The 25227-nt window shown below is 43.6% G+C and overlaps 1 protein-coding gene across 4 annotated transcripts in view; it reads left to right on the top strand.

Annotated features, from left to right (window-relative positions):
• The window catches only part of grid1b (glutamate receptor, ionotropic, delta 1b), a 584637-nt gene that overhangs the window by 271544 nt on the left and 287866 nt on the right, over positions 1 to 25227 (top strand). Inside the window, exon 1 of one of the 4 annotated variants that reach the window (XM_084936980.1) lies at positions 21399 to 22361. The exons of the other annotated variants lie outside the window; for them this stretch is intronic. The gene's annotated coding sequence lies outside the window, so the exon portion shown is untranslated. Of the gene's footprint in view, positions 1 to 21398; positions 22362 to 25227 lie in introns of those variants that run through there. 4 annotated transcript variants of the gene reach the window in all.

The raw sequence follows: 25227 nt of genomic DNA, 5'->3' as shown, positions 1-25227 counted from the left end.
CACAAGCTAAAAACTCTACAAAAAGTTGTGCTGTACCTTAAATCGCCGAAACCCCCCACTTCAATTTGCTCTCAGCACTTAAAAATTCCCTCGACCTCTCATACATCTCATGTTTTATTTCTCTTCCCACCGACTCTCTCTGTACATGATCTTCCCTGGGACACGGCAGCACTTCTCTTGAAATGTTCTCCAAGGAACTGGAGCATACCATACCGCTGCACTCCTTCCAAGTCACTAAATGGTTGAAATGGAAAAATAAAAGTAAAGTTTCAGGTTGCCGTGCCTCTGAGGAGCAAAAATAGACTGTTAAAGAAGCGACTGTGAAGATCTTCACTTCTGGAGAGTCTTTGTGGCACTTCTGTTGCTAAGTGCTCATTGCTGCAGTGCTTCTCCACAGTTAATGTTGGTGGCGCTTTTCTGCTTCATATTTTCGGCTATACCGACTGTATGTAATTTACTTGTTTTTCTGCTTCGGTTTGCTGAGAAAAGAAAGAAAAATTCGCCCACCACAGCTCTGCTGCCACCATGAGACTTCAAAATAAAACTCCCAGTCTGGATTCAAATCATTCAGGTGGTGTTTTTTTTTTTTTCTTTCAGTTTTGACATCATGAAGTTCTTTATTTTTGCAAATAGTCATGATTTATATTTGGAGAAGAAAACTTTGGGGTGATTAATCTAAAAGTGGTGGAAAAGGTCTAGTAGCATGATTTTAAAGGTTAAAATTATCATATCGAGTAAAACAAAATATAACAAATTTCCAAGAAAAAAGCTTTCTTGGAAATTTGTTGTCTTTTTTCAGTCTGCCTGCTCATTACATGAGCACTTTGTCACTTCATTAATCGTACTTTGCAACTGGATGCAAAAAGGATGCATCTGTGATTTTATCCCTGCATCGTTGGGGAAATAACATTTCTGAGAAGCAGAACGATGTGTTTTGTCATAGTTTTTGTCAGTTACCTTTTTTCTCAGAGTAAAACAAGACAGTGAGTAATAAAAAGCATAAATACCCCCCCCCCCCCCCAAAAAAAAAAAATAAGAATAAATAAATAAAATAATTTAAAATACTCTCTACAGAGGAGATCCAATCACAACTAATGAAGCTGTATCGAAAGGCGGGACGAGTTTGAAACTGATCCAATCAGAAGTGTGGTTCATGCACACGTTTGATCTTTCCCCTGAAAACAGAACAGAAACTACCTGCAGTGTTCCTTTTACTTCACCTTAAATGTCCCTAATATGCTGTCATAAAGAAATGAATATTTAAAACTTGAACATTCGCTATGCAGTCATGCGATTGCAGGTATAATGCACAGATCCTGAGTTACTTATTTTGGAGGGAGTAATCTCTACCTCTGTCCAAATTCACCAGGAAACATTTTCTGTTTTCTGAGCTCCAGATCTGTCTCCTAAAACAAGATTTAATATCATGGTATTTCTTACAAAAGGCAGATACTTTTATTTTGAAAGGAACCAGTCCCCCCCCCCCCCTCACAAAAAATAAAATAGATAAAAAATAAATTAATTAAAAAAATAAATTAATAATAAATTTTAGAAATCAGGATCACACAGAAGTTCCCAAGATACTAAGGTCATTATCCTGCCGTGCAAGTACAAGAGCTGTCACTCAGTGTCCTCTGGATGGCTGACAGCACGACCCACGACACTGCCTTACATCATCACACACACACACACACACACACACACACACACAGAACTATTTACATCCTTCAGGGGTTTGATGTAGAGAGATGGAAAGGATATCCAAGGTTGAGTGTATTTTGGTTGGATCTACTTTTGTGTTGTATATACACACTCGCGCACACACACACACTGCAGTAACAGTACATTTGTGCATCAGTGCACCCATCACAAATGTGTGAAGTGGGGATATTATTGTCACATTGCTGACAGGCTGGCAGCGCCGTCCTTATAACTCTCTTTCTGCCTGAGCTCCAGGCGCTGCTGTTTTATCTGAGAGAGTTCTGGCAACTCGAGGTCTGCAAACTTTCGTCCGTTCCAAACTTTCACTCATCTGGATGTCACTCCTGGGAGCCGAAGCTCAGTTTCCAAGCACGAGTCCAGGATAATAAAGCCTTCTTTCACCAGGATGAGTTGACAAACAGCCAAGCTGGGAGACATCTTTCTGTGGAAGGTCAGGCAGCAGCGTGGGAAGCTGCCGACAGACCTGGAGCTACAGCTATACCATCCAAGCTGTGCACGCTCTCAGAACCAAAGGGATAGTCAAATGTCTGTCCTTAAAGGTCCAGGCTGGTAGGAATGTGCACCCTCGGGTATTTATCGGACTATGTGATCCTTTTCAAGGGCCATAACGATGCATACTGTATATTCCCAAGCAGTAAAGGCACATAGTTGTTCACCCTTCTTGAAGTCAGCAAAAATCATTCAGACTGGTTCCCATCCAACCTTCAATATCCCTGGTAGAGAAGGAGTCGGTCCACTGTTCTGCTACCAGATGACAACAGCATTGGTCCTCTGGGTGCAGACCATCCCAGGGAGACTGAGGACTGTGGTACCCCGATAACTGGATCGTAACCACTGGGTCCCTTTTCTTAAAACTGGGACCCACGACTCAGTCTGCCAATCAGGAGGCTCTACCACAGACGTCCACTGAGCGTCGCAGAGGAACTCGGAGTAAATCTCTCCCCTGATCACCAGACTGTGTTTCATCTACATAAAGCACGGCACTGTGGATTGAGATGAACTTGTGGGCATGGGTAATAAAGTCTTCTGTGCTAATATGGCACGGTGTTGTGGCGATTAGCACAACACAAAAACAGTGTTGGTTTTAATCTACTGGTTGTCCGAGGACTCTGCAGAGGTGTCGCTTCACATTTCACCTGGTAAACAGAAAACATATGAAGCCTCGTGGAGAGTTGAGCACCTTTTCAACAAGACTTTCCTCAGTCTGTGATACGTATAATTGAGAAATTATTAACCTATGGCCGCAATATAAACCCACAGTATTGAGTTATTTAGCAGCGTGTCTATTCTGAGACCTTCAAAGATAAAAACATGTTTTCTTTTCTGGCTTCGGATTCTTCAGCAAACAATTCTCTTTGCTTCTTTTCTAATCAATGCCCAGCTGGCTCATGGCTAACGTGCACAGCATCACTTGTTACACAGGCTTGCATCAGCTGGTTGCCTGGTATGAGTGATGTAGAGTGCAATCAAACGTCTGTGAGATCTTGGTGATAGGTTTGGCCTCTGCTGGTTTTAACAGCGTGTTCTACTGAGATATGCACATGATCTTTTAAGCGAGGTCTCCGTGGGAGTGATGTGAAACAAAACATCGATCTTTGAACTGTTGAGCGCAGTTCTTCCAAGAATAGATTTCATTTCCTTGTAATTTACCAACCAAACATAAAACCGGCACAAAGCAGGAATTTCATGAGTTGGAATTGGACATTTGCTCTGTGCTGGATGGGAAATGACCACCAGGCGTCTCTTGGTGGACATTTTTGCATCAGATCCTGGAAGGCAGTCAACTGGGTAAGGCAGGCCAACAGGCAGCCATATGCTGCCGGAGGCAAAACATGACAAGTGTGCCGGCAGAGACTAAGTGCCTGGACAGAAGGGAGCGGTGAGATTTTGTGCATGTTTGTTTGTTGAGGTGGGGTTTATGCACGAGTGGAGTAAGTGAAACTAGAGTCACACGTCAGCGGGCGTCTGTCTTTGGATTCACAGCGCATGACGCCGCAGAGCCGTCACACGCAGGAGGCTTGAACTGTCAACACAGAGAGGTCACCTCGGAGATCTGCAGTCATGCTGCTACACCAGACTTTAGAGGAAACGGTGGAACAGCAATTAACAAACTGGACTTTAATGAACTTTACTGCAAGTGCAACAACTAAAAGCTTACGCCAGGCTTAGCTGTGGCTTATTTTAGCAATGTTAATTATTATGGATGACCTTGAAGGTGGCTGTTGCCTAGCAGCTTGCACGATCTTGCTAATTTCTCATTGCTAATTTGCTGCAAATGTAAAGGATCGCAGGAAACAGGCTATTTCAGTTACACTGACATTAGAAAGTAAGAATCGATACAGGCGCACAGTCTGATCTCTAACTTGAGAACAAACGAAGGGAAGCTGTCGACTAAGACAGAAATAACTATTCTCACTCAGGCAGCGTTTATTCGGAAAAAGAAAAAGTACGAGGAAAGAGGAAGGACTTTTATCTATTAAGCGCATGTCCAAATTCCAACCCCACCCTCAACCGTCAGTGATTGTTTATGCAAACATAAGGACAGTTGTAATGTCTTCACTTTTAGTTCTGTTTTAGAGTGTGGGAAATGTGATAAGCGGTGTCAGGTTATCTACAAAGAGATCAAAGAGGCTGGAAGTGCACAGACGAGTTCAGCACGAGCTCAGAAAAGTGAATTCCAGCCTCACACCTGAACCTGGAAACTCAAATGATGCTTCAGAGATACACTCTGAAAATGCCGGGGTAGCTCGAAATGCTCACATGTGATGTTATTTTAATCGCGTTAAGGTTTTAGGGTGTAATTGCCCTTTAAGGCTCCAGACGGAAGAGGGAAGTGTGTAGTCTCGTTCACTTCAGTGCCCCAAAGGTATTTAATGTCTGGAATTGGCTCCTCAGTCGCCTGAGCACCCAGAAATACTCCTGTGTGTGTGTGTGTGTGTGTGTGTGTGTGTGTGTGTGTGTGTGTGTTAGAGGTCCGACTGCTGCAGGGCCAGCAGTAATTAATTTGACTGGCTGGTTCTGTTATTAGCCTCTGAAAACACTGCTGAGTCAGGTCTGATGCAGAAGAGACTGAGAGGAATATGGAAAGACTAGAGGAGAGCGAGGGCGTCAGATGCAGAGACGTAGTGGTGGAAAAATAAGACTGAATATTAAAGTATGTAGACAGTTCCACTCATCTGCAGGGCTTCAGCGTGAAAGGGTTTTAACATGTTCCCAATCTGTTTTCATGAAGCAGGAAAAGAGCCAAATGATGCAGTAAAAACATTATTAAGTACATCTGTGTGAACACGGCAGATAGCCGTTGCTTAAACTCCCCGCTGATCTATCAGCTGCTTCAGTTTTGCCTCGTTTCTCTTGTCTCGTGTTTCTAAACGGGGACATCCTTGCAGGGACGGCCCCGCCCTGCACAGCGGGGTAAACCAAGCACATCCGAGTGTGTTTGGAGATGAGAACGGTCCGTTTGGGACTCGCAACTCCTGACCTGTTTCTTTGGAGCAGATCGAGTTCGCTGTCATCTGAGCAGCACGGAGGAGTTACGTAATCCAAACACACCAGAGGAAAAGGAGTTATTCGGGGGAAAGGTTGTGCCTTTTTTGGGGGCCTGAAAGTGGGTCAGAATCATGCAGACATCCACACAACTCAAGTCCCTCCAAAAGAAGCCATGCAGAGGTCACGCGCCCACACACAAAGTCCCACCTGCATGTTTAACATGATTAATGCATATATGCAATGCCATCATAACCACAGAGGTGCATGCTATAATGCTTCTGTAATGTTAGAGATATTTCACAGTTACTACGAACCGCAAACCTGTGAGGTCATTCGTAGCTTCTCCGTCAGCCCTGATGGCTTGTTCATGAACATCGTATTTATCTTTCTCAGACTTGAACACAGGCCCTGACTCTACCAGCCAAACCTTCCGAGCTTCAGCGTGATACTCTGCTGCACAATTATTCCAACACGCTCTGATTTTACATGTGTCATATTTGTGTTTTCAGTAGGGCTTAGTGCCTTCATGCAAAGCACTTACTGTATCATTATACATGTCAAGTCTCTTCCCTGTGGCCCACATCCTTACAGTGGACACATAATTACATCCCCAGGCAAAAGGACATCACTTAAACATTTGTGTCTTTGAACAAAACTGAAATATCTTCCCTTGTGAACAACGTCAAATCCAGCTTTTCAGTTTTCCCATCATGTCTGTTTCTTAATAACTCGGGAATATGTTCAGTATTTATAGACGCAACAACAGAATATACACTTAAAGGCAGTGTGCACATTCACTGCACTGATGCAATGATCCAGCCACGATGTGGTGTGAGTGAAAGAGCTTCTTGATAAAATAAGAACCAAATATGTGCATTCAAGCACAAAAACAAACGGTGATAATGACTCTGTGTTAATATAAAGCTACAGGAGTACACACAGTTAGCAGTACTGGACTTGGGCTGGTGCAGAGCAGGCTTTGGTGTTCGTGCTCACGGTTAGGTAAGGTCAGTGGTAGCCGTCGTTAATTAATCATAAAGCTGATGATGCTTCTTAGTATTGTCATGGTTCATGGTTCATCATTGTCGAACCAGTTGACAGAATAATCTCTGAATTATATCTATAGTAATCTGAGCAAAATATTAAAGTGATGATAATATACATACATTAATATTTTGCTCAGATTACTATAGATATAATTCAGAGATTATTCTGTCAACTGGTTCAACAATGATGAATGATTGACCAATGATAGTTCTGATTATAAATCGTCACCATAAGAATACAAAATAAAATATCTCTTGTCCACAGTATCACTCGCCAAATTCGAGTGGAGTTGGAAAGCAGCCATGATGAAATCTTCTTTAGATAAAATACACTGCAGTAACTCTAAGTAACCCACAAAGGAGAATACATCTCGGAGCAAGCAGCAGCACAGCAACCTGTCCACAAACTGCAGTTTACCGAAGTTCACATTCATCTCATCATTTTATGGGTTCAACCTGCAAAATCCCATTTTAACTCCTAAACACATCCCAAAACACCCGAAAAAGCAACGAGGCACCAGTTTATGTGTTTCTATTTCCTGCTTGTGAAAAATCTCTTCTGGTTTTTCCTTGATTTCCTTTTAACTTAAAATAACTGAATGAAAGACCCCAGCAAGAGAAATCAATTAACAGAAATATAATTAGCAGCTGTGGTTTTTAAATCAGTCGTTTAATGCTGCTGTGTAGGTGGGAATAAGAGGGCACAGTGTACTTTTTCCATCAGGGTGGCTGCAGATCTGCAGATTCATTGGCCTTTACCGTTTGCTGTATGCTTGGCAGCTTGTAGGTTTGTCAGATTGTCTGAAAGTCTGCATGTAACAAAAGACATTTTCAAAGTTCACCCAAACTTTAAATGTTAACCACGATGCCAGCTTGTACTCTGGTCTCTTTGTTTTAAAGCCGAGAGGCCCCGAAGGCTCCGTGCTCGTGTTTTTGACAAAGACTGAAATGTTTGTATTTAAAGCACCAGAGAGATTGTTGTTCGAGCTTTTGGTTTGATTTTCACAAACTACCATAATGCCACACAGATACAGCACAAACATTAAATATTAAAAGCATCCATCCATTTTTAACCTCTTACATACTTCAGGGTAGTGAGTGTCAGTGGGTGGCAGGCTGCCAGTCCATCCCTGTGCTGAGGTTACTGTATTTATACCTGTAGGTAAGTTTGCTTTACAGAAAAAAATGATGGGATCTGGCAAAACACACTGACCCATTCGACCCATTTGATAATTAGACAAGTGATAAAAACCTTGGGACTAAAAGCCTCCATCCAGAGGACAGAAGCTGAAATTCACCCCACAGATGATGGGAGCCATTATGAAGAATTGATAAAGCCATCCTGTGTTTCTGTTTAGAGTGCAGGGAGGCCAGACAAGGCTGTGACTCACCTATCAGACGACTGGATCATCTCACTATCTGATTCAGTGAGTTTTTCTCTGTGGCTTCCCTTCATTGGCTCCCTGTTAAATGCAGAATTCAAAATCCTGCTCCTCACATACAAGCTCTTAAATAATCAGGCCCCATCTTATCTTAATGACCTTGTGGTACCATATCACCCTATTAGAGCACTTCGCTCTCACGCTGCAGGCTTACTTGTTGTAGAGTATTAATCTCTGTCTCTCTTCCACAGCATGTCTTTATCCTGTCTTCCTTCTCTCACCCCAACCAATCACAGCAGATGGCCCCGCCCCTCCCTGAGCCTGGTTCTGCCGAAGGTTTCTTCCTGTTAAAAGGGAGTTTTTCCTTCCCACTGTCGCCAAAGTGCTTGCTCATAGGGGGTCATATGATTGTTGGGTTTTCTCTGTATGTATTATTGTAGGGTCGACCTTACAATATAAAGCTCCTTGAGGTGACTTTTGATGTGATTTGGCGCTATATAAATGGGGTGATGGGCCTGATCTTTCAGGTCTTTGTACTGTATGTCAGAAGGTCCTTGTCCTGCCACGTTGGCGCTGCTCCGCTGGAGCATGGATATATGACTGTAAGGATGTGTCTTGGTTTCTGTCTCAGTGAATCTGATGTTTGTAGATCTATCGAACGTGAATCTGAGAAGTTTGGAGGCCCGGTCAGTGCCGTGGGCTCTTTTTATCCTCCAGCTGTTCTGGAGCAGAGAGCGCCGTTCTCATGGACGTGCTCAGTCTGTAACTGCACAGGTGTTTGGGTGGGTTTTATACATGAAGGCTGTGGCCCAGAGTTTCCCAGCATAACTCTGCATTCTAATGAGCAGATCAATTTTCTTTTCACTTCACCTATCAGTAGATTTAACATTGTGGATAAGGATCGAACATCACAGCCCATAATTCATAGCAGAAGTGTATCGAGCTGTCTGTAAGACCAGCATTGATTTGATGTATGTTATAGTAAATCTTTACCCCTGGACAGCATATGACAGACTCACTAATACACACACAATACACAATACATCATTATCAGTCGCACTGTAGCTTAAAATCAGGACAAACACTGGGATCAGTGATCTGGGACCCTGAGAACAAAGGTTTATTCTTAACTGCTGCCATCGTATTATCAGCATCTGCTCTGCTTTAATCCAACCCAGCCTCTACACAGCAGCGCAGGTCTGTTGTTGTTGATCATCACCAGCTGGAATTGAAATCGTTCCGTATGTCGGTCCAGCTCACCTGCACGGTCCAGACTGAAATACCCCAGCGTTGAACAGAGCGATGAGTCCTGTAGACTTTTCATCTCTGCTGCTATCATAAGGTTGACATTATTACATATGTGGCCATGAAATTTAGCACAGATATCGCCGATTCCCACAGGATGAAATGTAATGACTTTCGGGATCACCTGACATTTCCTGTCGCGCCTTCGTTACGCTTGACATTTGTGGTTTCGGGGGAAATGTCTCTGGGTGAGGACTGGGTGGACAGGTTTACGTGTGAATTATGCTGGTTTGTGCAAATACCTTTTTGTTGCTATTCATGAAGTGTAGCCACTAGGAAGCCGCCTGCTGGTTTGTGGGCTCGGATTTTGAATTCTCATCTCGTCTTTGTGACCTTTGCCATTTTTTTGTGTTTGTTTTTTGAAGTGACAGCTTTAAGCGACAGGAAGGGGAAGTTTTCAGCTTGGTCTGCTTTTCAGTTTCTTTGCTCCGAGCACCAGAAACTCTCCGACCTCGAAGATCACATTTTTTTACTGGCTTATTCAAAATCAGGATTGCAAACCGTTTAGCTTCTGTGTGTGTGTCTGTTTATTTGTTTGCCGATCTTGTATCCATGATATATATATTCACACATTGTGAACATACTTTTAAGATTAGGCTTAAAACTTTCCTTTTTGATAAAGCTTATAGGGGCATGATCAGGTGCTGGGGCCTTCCCATGATGCACTGGTTCTTCTTCACTCACCTTTTCTCGCTCTCTGTGTTCATCACCTCTCTACATTTAATTATTCCCCTCTGTGTCTTCCTCCCCTCACCCCACAGCAGATGGAAGCATCTTCCTCTTAAGAAGGAGGTTTTCATTCCCACTGAGAAAGTGCTTTCTCATAAAGGTTTCCTCTGATTGTCTGTATTATTGTCTTATAAAACACTTGAGGCAACTGTGCTTGTGATTTGGTGCTGAACTGAACTGAACATAAAGTTGTTTAGAGGGATAAATGAACAGTTTTTGACTTGCTTTTGGCGCCTCCAGTGGCCACGAGAGGAACTTCCGGTTCTGCCACTTCCTTGTTGGCTTCAGTTTCCAGCCTGGAGATTGCTGCCTGGTGTTATGTAGATAATATTGCTTGGGTAAAATGACAGTGTGCAGCATTACACCCGGTGATGTTAGCATGCTGCTGCTTAAAGAGCTGTAGGTGCACTAAGCTGACAAAAAATAAGATCTTTGTATGAAGGATGCTTCAAACTCTTTACTCTGCAAATATCAAACAATAATTACCAAAGATTCACTCAGAAGGTGGAGCAACATGAAAACGTGATACTCATGAAATCACTCGTCCAAATATTCCACGTGAGCACCGAAAAAGGAGATTTTGCTCTAAATTATTGACAACACACAGCAAATAACCTCTGCTCGAGACCAGCAGCGCAACCTGGTAAATCTTTCATTCCTGAGCGTGCTCACGGAGCCGCCGGTACGAGGACGACTGATGGGCTTAGGGTTAGAAAAACACAAGCGCTTCAATGCGAACACCAAAATAAATCCTCCAGCAGCGCTCCTGTCTTTATTTGCAGTTTGTTATCTGCCTGTGGGGGAAGTTAAGACACTGTTTTTGACATTTCTAGCTCAAGTCTTTTTGTGTGTTGTTGAAATGCACTCGCCGTAACCCTTCACGTCTGAAAACACTTCAAGTCGCATCTTACAAACGGCTGGATGTGAGGCTTTTGATCAGGAGAGCCAGGTATGTGAAAAAAGTGCCACTTCAGGCTTAAATGAAAGACAAAGCGTAATGAAAGAGTGCTCAAAGTCAAAGCTGCGTTTCTTGTCTCCCGTTCGGAGTAAGTGAGACCTATTTCAACAGAGTTGTTAGTGGCATGAAAACAAAAAGTGGCTCCTGGGGGTGGCACATCAGAGGTGTCAAAAGGCTTTTATTCCAAATACTCTCTGGGTGCGAATGTGTGACAGTACATTTTTTATGCCCCTTCAGGGATATGTTGGTGGTGTTAGTTTAGTTTCCATTGTCCTGTCCAGGAAACACAAAGTAGCTGTTAATTGATCTCACAGCTAAAAATCGATCTTAGTGTTTATTCCACTAAACTGTGTGGGAAAGATGGGAGTTGTTAAAGTTTTCCAGTTTGACAGAAAGTCTGAAGTGAAACTTTACGTGTTTGTGACAGTCCGAGTGAAGACTGTGGAAAAATCCCGTCTCGTCAAATTGGTGATTTTGTGCTGAAGAGTTTCCCAACGATCCAAGTCAAAGCAGAAAGTAAAGTACAGACACGCTGACGCCAAAGACGTTAAAATCAGAAGCTGCTTTCTGACGCACACAACAACAGCTCCACTTGTTTAGGCCTTTATATTTCAACAGGGCCCAACCTCAGCTTCCTCTTTTGTGTTTAGGTTTTATTATGATGATGATTTGATTCCTTCATTACTCTAAAATTAACTTTAGTTATTGTAAAGTTACTGATTTTTATTTTGAATTCATGGTTTTCTGGTAACTTTCTGTTTTGCAGTCGTCCATCTATCCGCCCATCCGCTGGATCAGGAGTTATTGAGTTCTGCATTGATGGTTATTGTCTCAGCGTTAGTTTGAGATGCCTGTTTTACTCTCTGTTTCTCCTTCAGTCTCATTTCTGTGAATGTTTCCTGTTTTCTGTCTGTGTTCTCTGTAATTATCTCTGTTTATTCCTCATGTTTTATGTGATGTGCACACATAGATTCCTGTTTTGTGACCTTTGATTAGCTTAAAATAATAATAATAATAATAATAACTTGGCGCTTTCAGACAAAGTGCTGTACAGCTATTTGAAAATAAAGAGAAAAATAAATAAAAGTGATGCATAGTGATAAAAAGCCAACAGATGGTTTCCTTGTTTTTACACCTTATATATTTATTAGTAGTAGGAGTAAAAGTAATGCAAACAAAAAGCAGCAGGTCTGTGAGGATGAGCTGTGTAGTCTTTGTCAAATGAGTGAAAAAGAGGAAATAAATAAATGTCACATTTCGCCACAGTTTACATTGTTAAAAAGTCAGCTAGCCTTTTATCGTCTATGTAACCTGACTCTCAGTATTGTTTTTTCTACAATACTGCTTAAGAACAATTTAGAAATGTGCAGGAGCTTTGTAAAAATACTTGGCATGTGATTGGTTGAACCATCTGTCAGCTCCATCCGTCATGGGCCAGCATGCACGTCGCTGCCAGTAGTTCCTCAGAAGACACTGGCTGGTCCAAAAACCCGCGGTGTGGCTAAAAGCTCATAGCCCGAGTCTTGGAAGGATGCCTCAGACGTCTCACAAGATCACTGAGAATTAACCCGACCGCCTAATATTCACATGACAGCAGCACATAGAAACACAATACTGAGTTTGATTATTTCATTTTTTTGTCTGGTTCCTGTCTGTTCCTGAAATAGTTTTATACTTTGTTTCATGTTTGTTACCACAGTGGACCTGTTGTTCCCACAGCTACACTCTCTCATACACTCATAACTTCTGCTGCGGCTAAAAAAGTGACGCTTATATGACTTCAATAACTGCACAACAGAAATCTCCTATTAAGAGTTATATCAACACAGAGCTCCCTTTGCCCTGTACCACCACAAATGAGCTACAGCTGCTGGTTGAACTACAATAAAGCACAGCAGAGCCTTATGGCACTCCAGCCAGTGTTGGGGTGGGGCTGCGCTCAGACGATTGTCAGGGCGCAGTAATACGACGCTGGGATGTGACCTTGCATTAGGCTTCCAATCGCATCATTGTGGTTTATAACTTACGTATACGTGTCTTGATCTTTGCGCCTGATGCAGAATGGAGCGAGGACTCATGGTACGCTTAGAATCATCCGTTATAATCTACCTGGTGGTAAAAGCTGGAGTCTGATTGTTTGGCAAACCAGAAGAGATTATGATTCCTTCCTTGACAAGATTCCCAGTTGTAGACACGTGAAGCGTCCCCACTGCATAATACTCCCACCACCATGCTTCACTGTGGTGATGCTGTTCTTCAGGTTGTACATCTTTCCTTCTTTTCTCTTCCTCCCCTCTCTCACCTAAACAACAAATGTCCTTCCAGTGTCAATAATCTTAGTTTGTCCTTAGCGTATGTCTGGCATTAACGTGTCTTTTCTGTTTTTCTTGGTCTCCAAACTCACTGTCAGGGTTTCTATCTGGGTTCTAATGATTGTCTTCTTTCAGACTTCAATTCCTGACTCGGTTAAGTTCACAGGTGTCTTTGCAGTTGTTCTAAGGGTATTTAGACACGTCGCTTCCTCCCTCTGCCAGGCTTGTATGTACTGGTTGGCTCTTGATGAGACTTCTTACTAACTTTATATATCCTCCTGCTTTTTAATCATCAACAGTTTGTTTTCGCAAGTCTAAATTTCATAGGGTTCAATCAGGTTCTAACGTGGGTTCTTGCTGTACTCTGGGGTCCATCCAGAAGTTTAAGCTCCTTATTTCTAAGCCTAAGGCCTTAGAAAAATGGCCTCCTATCGAGGAAAATCATTGATGCTGCTTGTATTTGTAGCGTTATTCCTTCATTTATTACACGATCAATAAAGGTGGGGTTGGAACATCGCTACACTGGTAAATTGAAAGCTTCATCTTATAGTTTATCTCTCGGTTTAACATAGTAACCTGCTAAAATACAAGTCTGCGAATGGACCAGTGTTCTGGTCCACTGTCCCATCATCATGAATAATACCCCAAGATGCCGGCACGCCCTCTCTTGGGTGTCTCCCAGCCCAGAGGGAAAACTGCTGGGTCACTAAGTCAAAAACAGGGTAGCCTTTCATTCCAGGACTTCTAATACTACCTGACCAAATTTATTTTAGTATCTCCTGATGATGCACCTTATAATCAGAAGAAAGACCCTCATGTACTTGTACTTGTACAGCTGTACTAGTATGGGTTTTGGTTATTTTCCTGAGGGCTAATAGTATTCATGTGGATTTTGCATGGAGGGACAGAATGGACTCTACCTGCAAACAGATGAGCGCCCTTGCTGTTGGTGTTTGTGTAATGTCAGCTGTGTCAAACCCTCGGCTTCCTCGCTGTTTTCAGCCCAAACGTGAAACATGCGTCCCGAGTTACAGGGCTTACTGTGTTTGTGCCACTTGTTTCCATTAAGCTTCTGATGTTATAATGAGTGTAGAATTTGTGTTATCAGGCAAGACGTGTCATGTTTTTGCCCTTCAGCTTTATAAAATTACTTCTGTTGAATGTAGATGAGGGAGGCAGAGGATAAAAAACAAACCTCCCAACTTTAATATTTGCTGACTTGCCTCTAAAGTCTCAGAAACTCTGCGACCTTCTTCGTCTTCAGAAGAGCCCTGCAAGTGCACGGGATATTCCAGAAATCTCCTCCCAGGAGGAAACCAGCCAAATATTTGACTTCAAATCCCCCTCAGACAGCGTACGCAAACTGCTTTGATGGCTTCCTGCAGACACCATCCACGCATTAGCGACCGGGTGTGAAAGTTTCATCCTCTCTTTATTTTCAGCGCACTGTTTTGTACTCGTCTATTGAGGCTGCTAGAAGCATTGGAAGCATTTTCACACATGTGATTACTCTCGCAGCTTCAGAGCAACGGTGTGCGAGGATGACAGAGGCTTTTGTGAAATGTGGGAAGTGAGGTTACATGGAGAAAAAGCTGTGTTTGTCCTCAGCGCATGAGTGCAGACAGTGGCTCATTATTCAGAAATAAAACAGCAGCAGAAAGCAAACCTGGAACAATCTGACGGGTTTTACCTGTCACCATTATGTGAAAATGTTTTCTGTTCTTCCTTCGCTGCCCTGCACTGTAGACACAAAGCCACCTGGAGGTGACGAGGACGGGATATACAGGATGTTTCTGGGCACTTTCTTTGCATCACAGGCATCAAAACGTGGATGTGTGCTCATTATGAAGCAGCCCGGGTGAAACCGACGAGGCCTGAAGTTTGACTCACGAACCCAAGTTTTTGGAGAATGTGCTCCCTGCAGATTTATGCATAATTTAACCTGAAAACTAAATAAAAATATATATGTATACTAGGGCTGCAACGATACACAAAATTCACGGTTCGGTTCGGTTCAATGCTTTGGTGTCACGGTTCGATATTTTTTCGATACAAAAAGAATGTTCAAGCCTTTTTAATTTGTCATTTATTAAAATTATAAATATATATTTTAACTCAAAAGTACAGTTTTTAAATTTAATGTTGCTGAAACAACAAAGTAATAAAAAAAATAAATCTATCTGATCGAGAAATCCCTCATCTTTGGAAAAGAGAGTTTATTACAGAGAAATGGCTCTTTCCAAAATAAAAGCTATACTATACGCTTCTTCTGGGCTATATTCTCAGCAGCATATTAAACATATCAGGTCCCCATAAGGAGAATCCTGTGCTAACGGCTGTCTAAATGACTCGGGTAAAGTTTGTAGCATGCGTGCTTGTTGTTTTTGTCTGCTTCCACTTGTCTTTGCACTAGGATGCTGTCGGAGTAAATGTGCAGTCATATTCGTTGTGTTCCCACTAGTGCTGTCAGCCTTAATCTGAAATGACGTTAACGCCACAACACGGCAAATCTCCGTTAACGAGCTACCGCGGATCGCCCCGTGCGTGGGGCTGGACGGCCAACACGTTAACGAGCTAACTGCGCTAACGCACTAGTTCCCACCCACGTAATTGAGCATTGCGTGGCACATCCGACATACTGTTTTACTTTTGTCCATGACGCGCTTACCTTCAGGGTCATACGTCACATGAAAACCAAAATAGTTCCAAACGCCAGATCTGAATGAGGGTGGGGGAGGTTCAATTTGCCATGTTGCAAGGAGAGCTTAGCTTCTGTCTTGCTAGCTTGCCCTGCGCTCAGTGAATCTGCGTTTGACTACTCCGCCTAGGCTGCACTGTCGAGCGCAGATCCACTGAGCGCTCAACACAGACAGCATCGTCAGAAGGAAAGTTGATAAAATAAATTAAAAATGTTGTGTTGTTCGATACCTATGCGTACAGAACCGAAAGCACTGTACCGAACGGTTCAATATCGATACGAGTATCGTTGCCCCCCTAATGTATACATACAGTGCCAAATCTACTTTCCCCATGTGTTTTCAGAGGTGATTTCAAACCTCCATATGATACCAGTTATCCACAGGCTTACAGAACCTTTATTAAACCATTGACCGAGTTATTGAAGAACTCCCGCCTCCTCAGCAAACTGCATGACGTGCAACATACCTGCTAGTTAGTGTTAAGCACCAGACTAATAATAAAACTTTCAGTCCAGTGTGCATCGTTTTTTATTTTTCTTGCTGTGTCTCGTTGTCTTTCATTAGCTTCAGCTGTGTCTCGTCACCCCGGTGTTTCTCATCTCTCCTCGTGCGTCTCTTCGTTCTCGTAGCAGCCAGTCAGAGGAAAGTTGTGTCAAAGGGGAGGAGCTAAGACAGCTTGCGTCTGCCCAGTATAAGATGGGGACTAACCTGAACTATGGATCACACAAAACTACTGCAGCAGAGCCCGAGTACGAAATTGTGGAGCTGAACAGCTCTCCTTTAACAATTGGACAGACATGAGCCCAGCACTTCAAATGAAATGAGCCAGAGTGAACATTAGGGATTGGTACAATCACAGCAGCGAACATGTTGACTCCTGACTCTCAGAACATTTCCAAGTCTGGCACATTTATGCTTCTTTGGTGTAAATACAGATGTTGGACTGTATATAATCAGTCATTCAGCCTCTAATTGAGTCTGCTTTGCATTTGTTCTTTGCCTCTTTCAGTTTTCCTATCACACCTTTCCTCATTGTTTCCTCACTTCCTTTCATCTTCACTATTTCTCCTTTTCCATTTTCTCCTGCTCCATTTCCTTTTCCACTTTCGTGACTTTATTATTTCCAACCCGTTCCTACTTCTTTACCTCGCTCTTGTATGTCTCTCCTTTCCTCTCATTTTCCACATCTCCTAACCTCCTGTTTCCTTCGCTTCTTTCCTCCTTGAATTTATTATCCTTGGCCTTGTTTCCTCTCCTCCTCCTCACCTCCCTCATCCACTATTTTCTGTCTCCCACCCTCCTCTCCCCGACTGCCGCCTTTAAATTCGACTCCATAACATTTCAATTCCATTTCCCATCATCGTGCTCTCGTCTATCTGCGGTGCCTTCTTATTCATTTCAAGGTCAGAGTGAGAGAATTGGGATGGAAAGCGATACAGAAAGAGAGAAAATGAAGAGGGAGGAAAACGGACACTAAAAAGAGCCAGTGACGGCTAAGAGGAGGAAGAGGGAAACGGTCTGCACGCCAGGAAGGAGACGGCTCATTGTTGGCTTTACAGTACAATGTCTGTCTTTTTCTGCTCTTAAACGTTTAATTTGTGACAGCAGATGTGAGACGTACGACATCTCTGCTGCAGTAAGTGCATATGCTGCTGAACGTAAACGCACAAAAGGAATTTCAGGTGAACGGCATCGCTCCAGCAGCGTCTACATCTCAGTAACAGCAGGGGGTACTGTGTTCTGTGCTTAAGTTTGATTAAACAACACAACGGTTCATATTTTGAGCTTTGTCATCTTGTTCATGGAGATCAGTGTGAAAACTGACACCGGTCTTCACTTTGACACCAGCTCTGTTTTTAATGTAGGACAAATTTGTGATCAACATATTTTATTATTTCTGGTTTGCTCCGTCTCTTTTGAGGTTGGAAAGATGGGTTTACAGAGGGGAGCCTCAGTGTCTTAAGAAACCTGAATAAAAAGATCGAATCCACATAAAATTCTGACATAAAATGTGAAAACTACGTGGATTTTGTGGGAAAAAACAGTTTTATATATATGTATATATATAAAACCACACACTGAATTTTGGCATTTACCTGACATGGATACACCTGTAAGCAGTTTGTTTTATTTACTCATTCATTCATTTTTCTCCTGCGGCTGTTTTGTGTTCCTCTTTCTACTTTGTCTTTCTTGCTTCATAACAGTTAGAAGACAAATTACAACAGGATAACTGACTAACAATGAAAAGTAAGTCTGCAGTGAAGTAACCATGAAGTAAGTCCGACCTCATTCAGAGTTTGCGGTCTTTGTTTTCCTCGTCTGTCCGTTCGTCAGCTGTACGAGGCAGGAATGCTCGTTTGTCATGAAATTTCACCTTTCTCACAAGAAATAGGTATTAATGGCTGGGCATAGATGAAAACTTAGCCCCAAATTGTCCAATCCATCAGAATCAACACAACGCTTTGCTGACAGGAAAGATATGATGATGAACTGAAAACCTGTATTGGCCGACTTTCTGTACACAGAAAAGTCACCAAAGTAGCCTCCAGTCTATACCTGTGTGCGTATATGTATATATGATTTATTGTGTGTGTACAACAGGACTGTGGTGGGACTGTAGTGGAGTGAAAAAGGTGGAGTGCCTGTTCCGGGTCAGGGACGTCGTTCAGGTTCAAGTGGAAAAGTTGAAGTATCTGGGGTTCCTGTTCTCTGCTGAGGGGAGGAGGGATTTATAGCCGAGCTGGCGCCGCGGCTGCAGCCATGCAGTCACTGCTTCGGTAAAGAGAGAGAGGAGGTTCAGGGTAGAGCCGCTACTCCTCCACATCAAAAGTAGCCAGATGAGTTGGTTCAGGCATCTGACAAGGATGCCTCCTGGGTGAGGTGTTATGGGCATGTCCCACCGGAAGGAGGCCCCGGGGCAGACCCAGGACACGCTGCAGAGGCTTTACTCTCAGATGGCCTAGAGAAACCTGGTGTTCGCCTGGATAGGCTGGAGGAGGGGGCTGGGGAGAGGGACGTCTGGGCATTCTTGCTTAGACTGCTGCTCCCTGTGACATGGCCCCCGATAAGATGGATGGATGGATGGGTGGGACTCCAGAAGCTCCAGAAAGACAAGCAGCAGCTGGTGAAGCAACCAGACAGCTGTGTGGTGGTTGATGAGGATACATCAGCTAACATAATTTGGCCGTGCATTACACCTTTGGTGGATTGTTATTGTTTGTGATGACTTTGGTTTTGCGTCTGCTGAACTGCAGCTGCCTCCTCCTCCTCCTCCTTCTTTGTTGTTGGAGTTGAGAGGTGCACACAGACTCTGTATTCTCATCGAGTTTCCTTTGTGTCGGGCAGACCTGCTGTATTGCAAATGCAGAGCAAGGCAACAATGTTTCCATCTAACAAGCTGCCACGGAGCAAGTCTCGCTGTCAGCTCCTAGACACCGTCACACCTTACAGCCTGTCCTCTGTTTGTTTTACTGCGTTGCTTCGTGCACACTTACCTCAGACTAAAAGTTCAGCGACGTTCTCTTTATTTTACCGTAATCACACCGCTGTCTCAAAGATAATGTGCAGATGTTTTATTAAAGCTGTTCTGCCACTTTTACATTAGCAGAAGTCCCCTCGAACACTTCACACTGAGACTCATTAGACCAAAAGAAGCTGAAGTTAGTTCTCCGGCCAAACGGACGGATATTAGGCATTAAAATTAACAAACAGATCAAGAAATAATTAGAGTTATCCTCCTGAGCATGAAATCCTATCAGAGAGAAGCTTTAGGTGGTAAAAGTGTCATCCGGTTCAAACAGGCCCTAAAGACACGGCAGGAAGTTTGAGAAAAAGGCAAAAATGTTTGAATTAAACATCAATATTCATGAAGTATGTATGTGAAATATTATTTAATGGCCAAAATGAGGAGACGAGATCATTTTATGGAAACTGCTGCTGCTGAGAATGCGGAGGATGAAGTTCACAGAGAGCGAAAAAGAAATCGGAAACACACAAATTGAAAGGTCATTTGCTCAGATGGCTCAAATAAAGTCACCGCAACCTTTTGTGGTCGTGTAATTAGCTACTTTTCTCCGAGAAGCAAAGGTGGAAATGGACTAATTGTTACAGCTCTGCTCAAAACCTCCCAGAATAAATATTTGGCTTCACTCGTCTTCACTAGAGAAAATCATTTTCATTCTCCTGACGTCAGCATACAGCAGCAGGTGTGTGTGACTGTTTCTGATTAAAACGCTGACGTTGTCTGAGGCAGGTCTGATGTGCTGCAGGTTGTAGGACGGGTCAGAGTTGGGTAGGTGCGTGCCGATCCCTCGTTCTCAAAAATCACTTTCTTTCCTACTTTTAAGAGATGAAATAAATGTTGGTTTCCTGAAACAGATGGGAATGTCACAGGCCCGACCACTGCACGCCATCATATATATCAGAGAGTTTGATGTCTGAAGGTTAAATATTGTCCACAAGGACACAGCTGTTCTGTTTATAGTGGAAATCATCATTTCTTGGACTCTCGCCGTCTCCCTGTGCGTGCGCGGTCCTGCGTCCACTGCTGTGCGCTAACGTGCTGCGCTGTGTTTCCGTGAATTAAGAACGGCGCAGATTACAGATGCTGAATAATTTCACGTTACGATGAGACCAACATTCCCGACTGCTGCGTGCAGCGCTGTGCAGATCAGGCACGAACATGTCTGATATTAATCTTTAATATTCACCACGACAACAGTTTGTTATGAACTTTAAAATATTGAGTCGCGTGTCTGCGAAGCGATACGCCGTCCCCCGTGTATGACTGACAGAAAGTATCTGCAGCGATCACGCTGCATGTTAGCACATTTTACGGTCTGTTATCGTCATCATTTTTTAGTTAAATTGTTTGCCGGCGGAGCGTCAGGAAGAGATGGCAGGAACACACCAGTGGTCCCAGTGCCCTGCTGCTGCCTGGAGATAAACTCTGCTGCAGACATAAACGCACATAATGGCTTCTCTCAATCGCCCGCCGTACTTGTGAACCACACCAGTGACAAATGATAAGAACAATAAAGAGGATCAAAGAAAAAAAACAAAGCAAAAAACTGAGAATCGGGAAAAAAATCAAAATGGAGAACTGGAAGGAAAGATGGAGTAACCAGTCATCTCCGGTCTCTGCAGGTCTGTATGTCAGAGCACGGAGATGAACATGGACCTCGGGGGTGTCTTGTGGCGTCTCGCAGTGGGGTGCTGGCAGTGGATCCTTTGAATCCCGTGGGGTGGAAGTGGACTGGTCTTTTCTACTCTCATCACTAAAAGCGCATTAACCATTCATTCATCCAGCACCGTACACACCTCACATCCACAGCCTTTAGACCTTCGGACTGTGTGACCCTGTAGCAAAACCAGGCAGGTGCAGAGATGATATACAAACTCCTCACAGAAAAGCACCGGGCCAGGAGATGCAGACCTTCTTGCTGGTGACGGAGCTAGCCGCCCAGAAGGAAACGGTTTATGCTGGAAAATCCATTGAATCATGTGACCAGATCAGGATATGGGGACATTACAGGTCAGCTGAATCCGGCTCATCACAGCGGATGATGAGAGAGCAGGAAATCCAGATTAGCATCATCGACCTACGTCAGAGAATGTAATCTGTAAAACGATGAAAAGTTCAGTCAGTCCTAAACTATAACGTTTTCATCATTTTTAATAGCAGGCTAATGAGACACAGTTATACAGTAACACCTGTATAAATAAATGGGGAGGGCTTGTAATGCTCAGGCTAACCTCACCACTTCAGTGTTTTTGCCGCCATCGTCCAGCTGTGGGATGCTGCTGGGGCATGCTGGTCTGATGTTTAGGTACACGGTGATGTAACATCTATTTAATTGGACCCAAAGTTCCACAGCAGAAAATTGCTGTAACAAGCCGGTGAGTGTCATCACTTAGCCTGTTCACACTTTTAATGTGGAGGCTGATTGGTGGATTTTGCAGGGATCCACATCCCTCTCCTCTATGTCTCAGGGACTGGCTGCAGTCTGGTGCTGCTGCTGCTTTTTTTACAGGGCCTAACACAGTAGCCTTGTTTCATTAGTTTGGTTACATAACCAGCTTGTTGTCCTGAGAGGAGGCGGCGGCGACAGGCTTGTTGTCAGCGGCTCATTAGAGCACTTCAGATGGCCAACTTTTATCGCATACATGCTCTGGAGGGAGAAAAACAACGTAGGGCCATGATTTGTTTTGCTCATTTCATTTTTATAGACTAGCTGTCAAATCCCAACGCAAACACTTTCTCCACTGGAAAGCTGACCTTTTAAACCCTGAAAGAGGAATGGAACGGGGCCACGAGCCAAGATAGATCGGTGAACAGGACTCGTGCAGAGGTCAACGGGAAGATAAAGATGTAGAAATCGCTCAGTGAGAGGCAAAAGAGATGATCGAAGGGTTACGGCACAGCATAAAGGACCGCCAGATGACTGAACAATGAATACAAGCAGATAAAGGGGACGACAGAGGTGATGGAGTCGGACGTTAGAGGAGTGGTCAGCGGGGACAGAAACTGCTGTTACAGATCAGTGATCAGATGGATTCATTAAAGGGTCAAAGAAATGATAAAGGAGTATTGATTAATGACTAATGAGAGGTAAATGGGATGATCTGAAGATTATTTATAGAGGATAAAGACGGCTATCGATGGCCATATCAATGGAGGACGGGTGAAAATATCTGATAAAGATGTAGAAGGAACGGTAATACACTATTCAGTTTAATTCTCTTCCACTTTATGAAATCATGGGAGTAATAAAATGGTTACTAACTGTTAGGGACACTGTGCTTTAGGAATGATGCACGAATGATTGAGGGGATAACCCGAGTTTATTGGGGGTTGTTGGAGTGGTTATGACAGCAGCGAGGCGTCAATGAACCATAGAAGGACACAGGTGGGTGAAAACGATCACGCAGGCTTGTAATGGAATCATAAAGGATATAACGGGTAGTAGAGGGGTCGAAGAGGCCGTAGAGTGGCATACAAAAACATGTTTGTAGTAATGCAAGTTACAATTGAAGATGGACGGCTGCGTGGGATGGTAAAAGGATGAAAGGGATGATCGAAGGCTGTAAAAGGCTGTTACAAGGGTACTAAGATCTGATAGGGCACTTTAAAGGAGCAATTCAGGGGATGTTAGGGAGTCAAAGGAAGGAAACGCTGACGGTGGAAGGCTCAGCCAAACAGGATAGAAAGGACAGAAGTTATTGAGTGAACTGCAGGAGGACTGAATCGGTCAATAGACGGAGAGGGAAGAATGGGAAGAAACGAATAAAGAGATGAAGGCGGCTCAAAGGAAAATAAGGTTTTTAGTGTATTGTAGAGTCATACGAAGGGGATGAGATGGGGTAATGTGACAGGAGCTGAGGAGCTGGAGGGTGTGGGGCGGGGAGAAGACCGTTCCTTTCACATATGAATTTTCTTTCATGTAATTTGCTGGCGTACTTTAACGTGACGCACACATGCAGACTGAGCTGAACTAAGCCGTGTGAGAAACCCTGTTAAACACTCCAATTATAACCTGCAGCTGCAGTGTTTGTGTGCAAGTCAGCATCTGGACACAAATGAAGTCAGAACAATGTTATTAGGCCTCACCTTCAGCAGTGGCTTTCCCTGTGTGTGTGTGTGTGTGTGTGTGTGTGTGTGTGTGTGTGTGTGCTGGGTGAGGATGAGTTCAGCCGCCATGATGGCTTATTTAAGGTTTGGCCTCAGACGGCGATTCAGCAGGGTGGCTGTTCGTTTGCAGAGGGAGAGAGACGAGTGAGCTCATTAAAATCTGTGGCCCGTGTGAGGGAGGCAGAGGGAGGAACGAGGAGGAGGAGGAAGGAGAGAGGATGAATGAGGAAGGTGGAGGAGAAGAAGAGATTGAGTGAGAAAGGGAAAGATGAGGGTGCAATCAAGAAAATGTGGCTGGAGGAGGTGAGAATGTAGAACAAGACAGAAAGAAAAGATGCACATTGCGCCTGATTGGCTGTTTCTCCCATCTCTTATAGACAGAAATATTGTTCTCCAGCTTCTGATTGGTTTAGGCCTCACAGACGTAGCAGAGCTCTATTTGATTAGTTTGCTTATTCTGAAATGAAGTGATCAGAAGCACACAGGTAGGACTAAACCCAAGTGTCAGACTTTAACCCCACAGGGGGGAGAGACTGTGGGGTGGGGGGTTGGTGGAGACGGAGTCATTAGGCCTGTTTTATTACACGGTTTAAAAAAACAGAGAATGCATCTGGATTCACTAATTAATTCTTAATCACTGGCAGAGCAGGAAATTAAAATCGGTGTTTTTGCAGAAAGTGGAGGTGATGGCTAGTTAGCTGCCACGAGCTGCTTTCAGCTGGGTTAGCATCGCTTCTATTTATTTGATTATTCCCTTCAGCTGGAGTCTACTTTTACTTCATTCCAGTGCAGTTTTTAATAATTTCAGCAGACGTTTCCACTTCATCAGCACCAGATTACGCTGCAGGTTTAACGTCACATTTAATGGACCTGCCGCAAATTACCATAACTGCCATAAAGTGTTGCTTTTGCACATGTTTTCAGTTGAGAGGTTTATCCACTAACAGCGCTGATGAAAATTGCAGCATTTGAATGTTGCTGTTGCTAATTAGGACCTAAAACCAGACCGTGGAAGACGTTTGGACAGCAGCAGAGTGCAGGAAAGTGCAAAAAAGGATCTGCTTCATTTTAAATACTACTCGAAGGAGCCTGTAAACACATTTGGGATGTGAAGAAAGGGGGGTTGTGTTGACAACAAGTGCTTTTCCTCAGTGGTCGTAAGCACTGCTGTTATGACATAGTCCCATTGTTTAAACATGTTAGCCCCATAGAGGGCAGGACTCTCATGTTGGGTGACTTTCTGTCTGCTTCTCACAGCTGGGAATAAAATAATAATAATAATAAATAAACAAATAAAACAACTGAACTGAAGTCAGGTCCTGGCAATTAAATACATGAAAATGTGGATAAAAATCTTATTTATTTCCAGTATTGTCACAGATACTTATTGTCAGCAGATTCGACATGTGACCTCGCTCTCTGAGCGGCTGAACGCCGGCTAAACAACAACAAGCTGACATTATGTCAGCTGATGTTTGCCTCTGGTGTCCCAGTCAAAGGAGCTTGCAAAGAAAAGCGTCTGGACTTCTTTAAGTTTACTTGAAGACGTTTCACCTCTCATCCGAGAAGCTTCTTCAGTTCTAAGGTCAAATGGTGGAGAGTCCCAGATATAAACCTAGTGGGAGTATCCCCCCACAGAGGGACAAAAGGACCCCCTGATGATCCTCTAATCGCCTGAGCCAAGGTGTGAAACTGGGTGTGGGTCCCAATCAGCCAGAGTTTCGGGTGTGTTCATTGTGAAACCTGGCCCCACCTTATCATGCGAATTCCTGAGGTCAGATGGCCCAGGATGTGAGTGGGCGTTAAGGCGTCTGGGAAGGGATCTCAAAACTGGATTATAAATGGCAGAGAGTTGGTGTCGTAAACCCCCGCCTCTGTTCAAAGATGGTCGCTCACAGTGGACATAGATGCTTCTTTCACTCCTCTTTCAAACCATCTGTCCTCTCTGTCCA

This window comes from Perissodus microlepis, chromosome 8 (genome assembly GCF_051167445.1).
Source record: "Perissodus microlepis isolate ML-2025 ecotype Zambia chromosome 8, ASM5116744v1, whole genome shotgun sequence".
In the NCBI taxonomy this organism is placed as follows: Eukaryota; Metazoa; Chordata; class Actinopteri; order Cichliformes; family Cichlidae; genus Perissodus; species Perissodus microlepis.
Note: the sequence above shows the minus strand (reverse complement) of the source record. Positions and strands in the feature narration are given on the sequence as shown.